This window comes from Sinohyriopsis cumingii, chromosome 8 (genome assembly GCF_028554795.1).
Source record: "Sinohyriopsis cumingii isolate HCF-2022 chromosome 8, ASM2855479v2, whole genome shotgun sequence".
In the NCBI taxonomy this organism is placed as follows: domain Eukaryota; kingdom Metazoa; phylum Mollusca; class Bivalvia; order Unionida; family Unionidae; genus Sinohyriopsis; species Sinohyriopsis cumingii.
The window spans coordinates 104,168,773-104,175,417 of record NC_142968.1 but is presented as its reverse complement, the minus strand read 5'-3'; the positions used below and the strand labels follow the sequence as shown (position 1 = coordinate 104,175,417).

The 6,645-nt window shown below is 37.4% G+C and overlaps 1 protein-coding gene across 3 annotated transcripts in view; it reads right to left on the bottom strand.

Moving 5' to 3' along the window:
• LOC149794287 (ammonium transporter Rh type A-like) overlaps positions 1–6,645 on the bottom strand; it is a 110,948-nt gene that overhangs the window by 84,187 nt on the left and 20,116 nt on the right. The window lies entirely within an intron of this gene.

Below are 6,645 nucleotides of genomic sequence, written 5' to 3'. Positions count from 1 at the left end.
TATACCAACTTATCATCAGAAATTCTTCCATTTGCTCTATATGTGTCAGGTTTTATCTAGTGTCATCTCTGCTCTGCTCAATATATGCAGTCTACATCTGTGTAAATAGTGTATTTTAGTTCGTGTACATTGTTGAGCGGCATCATAAGACAACGTATTCCTTGCATAATGCAGGTAAGTGCGATTGTAGTAGGATCACATGCATGATCCAATGTACACAGCATAAAAAGTACAGAAATCAATCCGAACAGCATAGACTTGATCCTCATAGACTAGATACTCGTAATGTAGGGTTTTCTCTTCAAAAACTAACATTCTGTTTTGTACAAATATTCTGCCGCAATGGCATGTACAGTCGACTCCGGTTAACTGCACAGCCTCGGGCCCGTCACGAGACTGTGCAGTTAAACGGAGTGTGCAGTTAACCGAAGTACGGTATAGTACAGATTTAAATCAGCATGGCACGAATATACTGAAGAATAACGTATAAAGATGATAAAAATCCACTCTTTCAACGTTTACTTAAATGAAACAAGAGTCTACAATGAACAACACTAACGTAATATTGTTAAATCAAACACAATGAAATTGACGATTTCCGAAAGAAATCGGCAATTGATGTCTGCACACAAGTTTTACTAATAAGTTGGTGAATTGCCGACTCTATTTTGTAAAACGGTTCAAATAGCTCACATTCTGTCTGTTCCATGACTCTGCGTAAATTCTGGAGTGACTGAATAGCGACTTTAGATGAAACCTGGTCATCTACTGCGTCGTCGTCATCACTTCTTTCATCATTTTCTACTGAGTTGTCGATTTTACCTTCTGTCTGAAGATCGTCATCTATTGCAACATATGATTGTTACCTCGCTATTGCCCCCTGGTGGGCAGGAATATACATGTATCTACCACCTATGGCGTCCTTTACACGTCAATCATTTACAAAGTTGCCTTTACCGGCTTAATTGTCAGCTTTTTTGAAGCGCTACAGCAGTGGACTGGCAATAACTGATCCTGACTATACATTGTGCAGTTAACCGGAGTAAAATTGTATTGAATAATGTGCCACGGGCAGAACATTTATCCTGCTATTATCCGGAGTGTGCATTTAAGCGAAGTGCAGTTATCCGAAGTTTGTTATCATTGAAAAGCATTGGGGAAAAACGGGACCGGCGTGACTACGTGCAGTTATCCGGAGTGTGCAGTTAACCGATGTGCAGTTAAGTGGAGTCGACTGCATCAACTACCTTTCATGGAGACAAGTAGCTCAAGTTTAAGTGCCAGCTGCAAAAGTTGCATGGGATGACACACCAAAAACCCGCTATGCATCATCTGCCAGAGACCTGTGAGACAATCGTGGAAGAGACAAAGTGTCCACGAGAAAGTACTAAATGAACTTCATCAGAGAGCGTGCACACTATTGCGATAAAGACTTGAGATAACCAGACGCCTAGGAGTTATCACCTTTCAGTATCTTGAATTAAGACGTGCAAGTGCCATCTAAGAAAATGTTGGACTTTTAAGGGTAAACGCGTTATAAACACATAACTGCGTTTTAGCATTTTACACGTTTTACCTTTATCTTTTATTTTTATATACATTTTACAGAATATTAACATTTTAACGTTTTATTTTTATATTGTATCTTGTTGTACCTAATACTTACGTTTATTTTGGACGTTCTCGCCAGGATTCTTTTTGTCAAATGTGGACAAATTCCGGTGAGAGGTTTTTGACAAAAAGTTTTAAAATCCTTACTACTTATAGTAACGTAGGCATTTCTGATGGCGCATCGGCATCAATTTAACACCTTTGAAAATACTTCTGACCAGGATTATTTTCTTCAAAACTGGAGAATGTTATTTTTGATACAGCTTTTTTCCAGATGCATGAACTGAAAGTTACGATATTCCTTTATAAAAGAACGGTAGCAAGAGATCCATGCTCGTCCGAGATCGCTTACTTGGTTGACATCTATCTAAACCCCAAAAAACAAGATCATTAGGTCAAGATGTCGGTGTCAGCAGGACGCTTTCTGGTGAAATTTTATTCAGTGTTGTTGATTGCTTTGTGTGTGTGATTTAGGTTTTTAACGTAGCTTTATAAAAATTTCAGTCATATCCCTACGATGTCTGCAGTGTGGCAGTTTTGAGGCATCATGTCGCAGATATGTAGCATGACGTCCCACCCAGTCATAATATACTGACACCAGGCCGTCCGCTATTAACATTTACCTTATAATGCTGATCGCCTAGCGAGGCAGCTGTTAGCAAAATTTGTATAAGTCTTTAGTATGACTCGGTTTGGGTTCGAACCCGCGACCTCCCGCATCCGAGGTAGACACTCTAACCACTTGGCCAACTAAGCGGTATGATTGCTGGTTGTGAAAACCGCTGTTCCAATATTTATTTTATAGTTTTTATATCTTTATCGGATAGCACATCTACATCTTCTGGATATTTCGTGTTGAAATTACTCAGATTCTGTTCTGTATGTTTTTTTTCAGATAAAACTGTGCAAATAGGTTTTCTTCTACTTTTAGAAACGTTAAAATTATTTGACGGTGGAAAGGCATCATCTGCATAAGTTTGAAAGGTGTTCGAGATGGGACTCTTTCTTTCAGATTTGGTCAAATGATGTTACCGGGTTTCTGAGAAGTTTTTACAGGTCATTCTATATTCTGTAAAATATCCTGAAATTCTGTTAAGTGTTTTTAGAAGGATTTATTGAATGGATTTTACTATTTTTAGCAACAGTAGCCATATTTGACGATGATTAGTTATCATTGGTATAAATATGAAAGCCTATTATACCAGAAAGTTTACACTGAAATCTGTTCAATTTCTGATGAGCCGTTTTGAGAAGTCGTTTAAAGTTTTACTGCAACTTTTGGCAACGGCGGCCATATTTGAAAGTGGATTAACATTGTAAACATTCAAAGTCCATTATGCCCAAAAACATTCTGTAAACTTATATAAACTTGAATGGTCTTCGTGCCATGATGCTTTCTGTCAAATTTGACCAAATTATATTTAGCGGTTTTGGAGACGAAGCTTTTAAATGTTTTAATAAGTCTTATGTTACTTTTTTTAGGATCGAATAAACAGTTACAAAAGAGTGAAAACAACAAGCTTTGACAAATTTAACAAATAATTTATTTCCCTGGAAAAACTCTGTAAAAATGAAAAATTAAGGACTTACGGTTTTAACAATCAAATCCAAAAATAATCCAAGAATAATCGACGAATCAAATTTTAGAAGTCCTAATAATGAAATGTTCTAATGAATTCAAGTTCGAGTCCCGACGAAAAATCCAAGATGGAAGACGATGATTGTAAATCCAGTGATATTGATAAATAAATTTTCTCAACATTTCTTATCTTGGTATTGTTTTTACGACTGGAGGATCTTTCAAAGAACTGCATAATACCCTAGAGGGGGATTATGGACGTTTCGCCCCATGGACGTTTCGGCCCAGGACGTTTCGCCCCACTTCAATGGACATTTCGCCCCACTTCAATGGACATTTCGCCCCACATGGTACATGGACGTTTCGGCCCATGGACGTTTCGCCCCACATCATTGGAAATATCGGACATTTATAGAAATTCACAAGCATTACACCATTATCTTCATTTTACTTTAGGGGCCTGCCGTTATGATTTAATTTCATGCCCCATAATCCCATCACTCTCATCCATTTCAATTACATTCAGCGTGCCGTTATATCAGACAATATTTTCCTTTTTTTTTCTTCATTTATGTAATAAGATCTGTCGTTAAACTTTTTTTAAATGTTGAACTTTACTCATTTTTTTTCAAGCTCGGGTTAATTAACTTTTTATCTCCTGCCATTTATTGGCATTGTTACTTTGAATTTTGTAAAACTAGCTATAAATCGGGTCCTAATTACTCGACTGAATTGCTGACAGAAACAGTCCAAATTAATGTATTTCATTTCTATAGCCCGATCGTTATACATTACATCTTTTCAAAGCTGTGCACAGAATAGCCCGACATATCGCGAGCAATGAAAAGACAGGAGGAGGGGCGAGGAATGTTAATTGTAATTAACAATAAAGAGATATAAAAATGGTTTCAGAGATTTATATTTTTGAAATATGAAGCATGTATTTGCATTTTTAAATAAAAACACATCACTAATCAAAATTACATCTCATGACAAGGTATAGGTGTCAAATTATGATGTGCAAAAGTATACTTCTAAACAGCAACTATCTATGATTTCTTTTTTAATGCATGAAGTTACCTGGATGTAATTAAGTCATATTAACACTTGCTGGGAGCAATAGTGAACGCCAGAACATTTGTTTTCTTTATGGCACCAGACAGATACACCCCTCCTTATAAAAAAAAAATAAAGTTGTTTTATATGTGTATGTTTTCCCCAAAGGTATGAGATTTGTTTGCTTTATAAAAGATTTCTGAACAAAAAAATTCAAAATTTTGTCGGGGTATTTATGTATTTCCCTAGTGTAATATATAGGGTTGTTAATCCTAGTCCGGTTTTTATTTTAAATTTAGTTTAGAATTTGGGTGAATAAATAGTGTATTATATTTAAACGACAAATAAACCATATTGTTTTGTATGATTGATGATGTGTGTCGTTTCTCGCATTACCATTATACTGAGACAGGCTGTACTCGAGTGAGGGTTCATACTTTATTTAATGTGGGGCGAAACGTCCATGGGGCGAAATGTCCATGTACCATGTGGGGCGAAATGTCCATTGAAGTGGGGCGAAATGTCCATTGAAGTGGGGCGAAATGTCTTGGGCCGAAACGTCCATGGGGCGAAACGTCCAGGTACCCCTAGAGGGTCAAGGATAAAAGACTATTATTCAGTTAAACAAATATCTCTATCAATTTACAAGTATGCCTGTACATGTACACATGGCATTTTGGACAAATTAGTTAAGTCAGTATTATTGTTTGTCTTATATAGTGAGTCTGAAGAAACAACATTGTTGACCCAAAGGCATCAAAATATTATGAAGTACTGGCTTGTGATTTTGAATACGGAACATATGAAATATATTAAATGTACCTATAATGTGTTGCATGAAAACATAGATCGTTTCCAACCAAGCAAAACTTGTCTTTGCTTGTTTGTGTTTGATCGGATGTTATCCTTGTGTGACGTTCTGTCGTATTGGGGTGGGGTTCTCCCAATATAATTTAATTACATTAAATTGAAAGTTACCCCCCTGGCTCGTTAGGTTAGAAAGTTAAATTAGTGATGATGTAGATTTACAGCTCTGATCCCCCAGTCAGCAATGCCGACGGTTAAATTATAGAGAACACGAAGATGAAATTCAATCAATAACAATTTAATAAATGTGATAATTTAAAAACGATAACTTTCAATCACTCGTCTTTCCCTCGACCAAGTGACAGCCTAATTCATCCCGTGATTTACAGTGTGAGTTCGATTTTCCCCCGTCCTTGCATCTACTCATCTATTTCTTCCCGCTGATTCTTCCTTCTTTCCGTTCCTCTAACTCCTTCTTTGTCTCTGTTTCCTCTCTACTATCTCCTCCAGCTTCGCTCCAGACTTCAACTTCTCCTTTCCTCTCATTTCCCTCTCTATTATCTCCTCCTCCAATTTCCGCTCCCAGACTTTAACTTCTCCTTTCTTCTCCTTCCCTCCTTTCCTCCGTCTCTCTATCCGAGACAACGGGACCAAACTTTAACTGGTCTGTCCCTCAAAGCTTCCTTTTGAAGCTTTCTGTACTTAGAATTTCCCGCTCTAAGATTTTCCCGCCAATAACGAATGGCTATTCGGAGTTACGCTAACCTCTACTCTGGGTAATTTCTCTCAGCGAACTAACTTTTGCCGGAAAACGCAGGGATATCATTCTACCCAAATCAAGGTCTCCCCCCATCTCGATTCTGATTGGGTGGCGCTGTGCCCCTGTCCAATCGTCTTAGCGGCCAGTTCAACCTGTCTGTCTGTTTGCAGGGGAAAGAAGTTAGGACACTCCCACTTCTTCATGCAATTTCTTTTGATCTGGGAACATTTCGACACCTAGGTGATAACTGGCTATCGGGCGCCTCGCAACTCCGATGTCCGGTTTTTCGATTCTAGCCTCAACAGTCTTACGTAACGGATTAGTGCTAGCCTTCGGCAATGTTCGACATCAAACAATGACCCGTCAGAATTACCTTGATTATACATGTTTCAAACTGGGCTACTCTGGGTCGGGGTAAACATGACACCTTGGGATTTTATCAAATTTGGTTTAATCAATGTTCATGCTGTTAGATGATCATTTTTGTGTTTTAAAACAAAAACTCACTGATAATGTTGTACACACTGTAATTCAAGACTGACAAAATAATCTAGACCTGTATAATATAAAGAAATTGCAGCTTTATGTCAACTCTACCTTGTTATTAGTCATAATATGACTTGTGCTTCTTTTCAGAATTTGATTGCATGTTGATGACGATGCATATAATTGTCAAAATGACTTACTTGATATAATATTTCTCTTTTATTATTTCCTAAATAAGATTAGGTTTTGGATTTGAATATTGTCTGCACCTCCATCATAAAACTTGTAACTGTATATGCATGCACAAGGGCCAAATCGCTTAATGGCACATCCAATTATAGTGTCC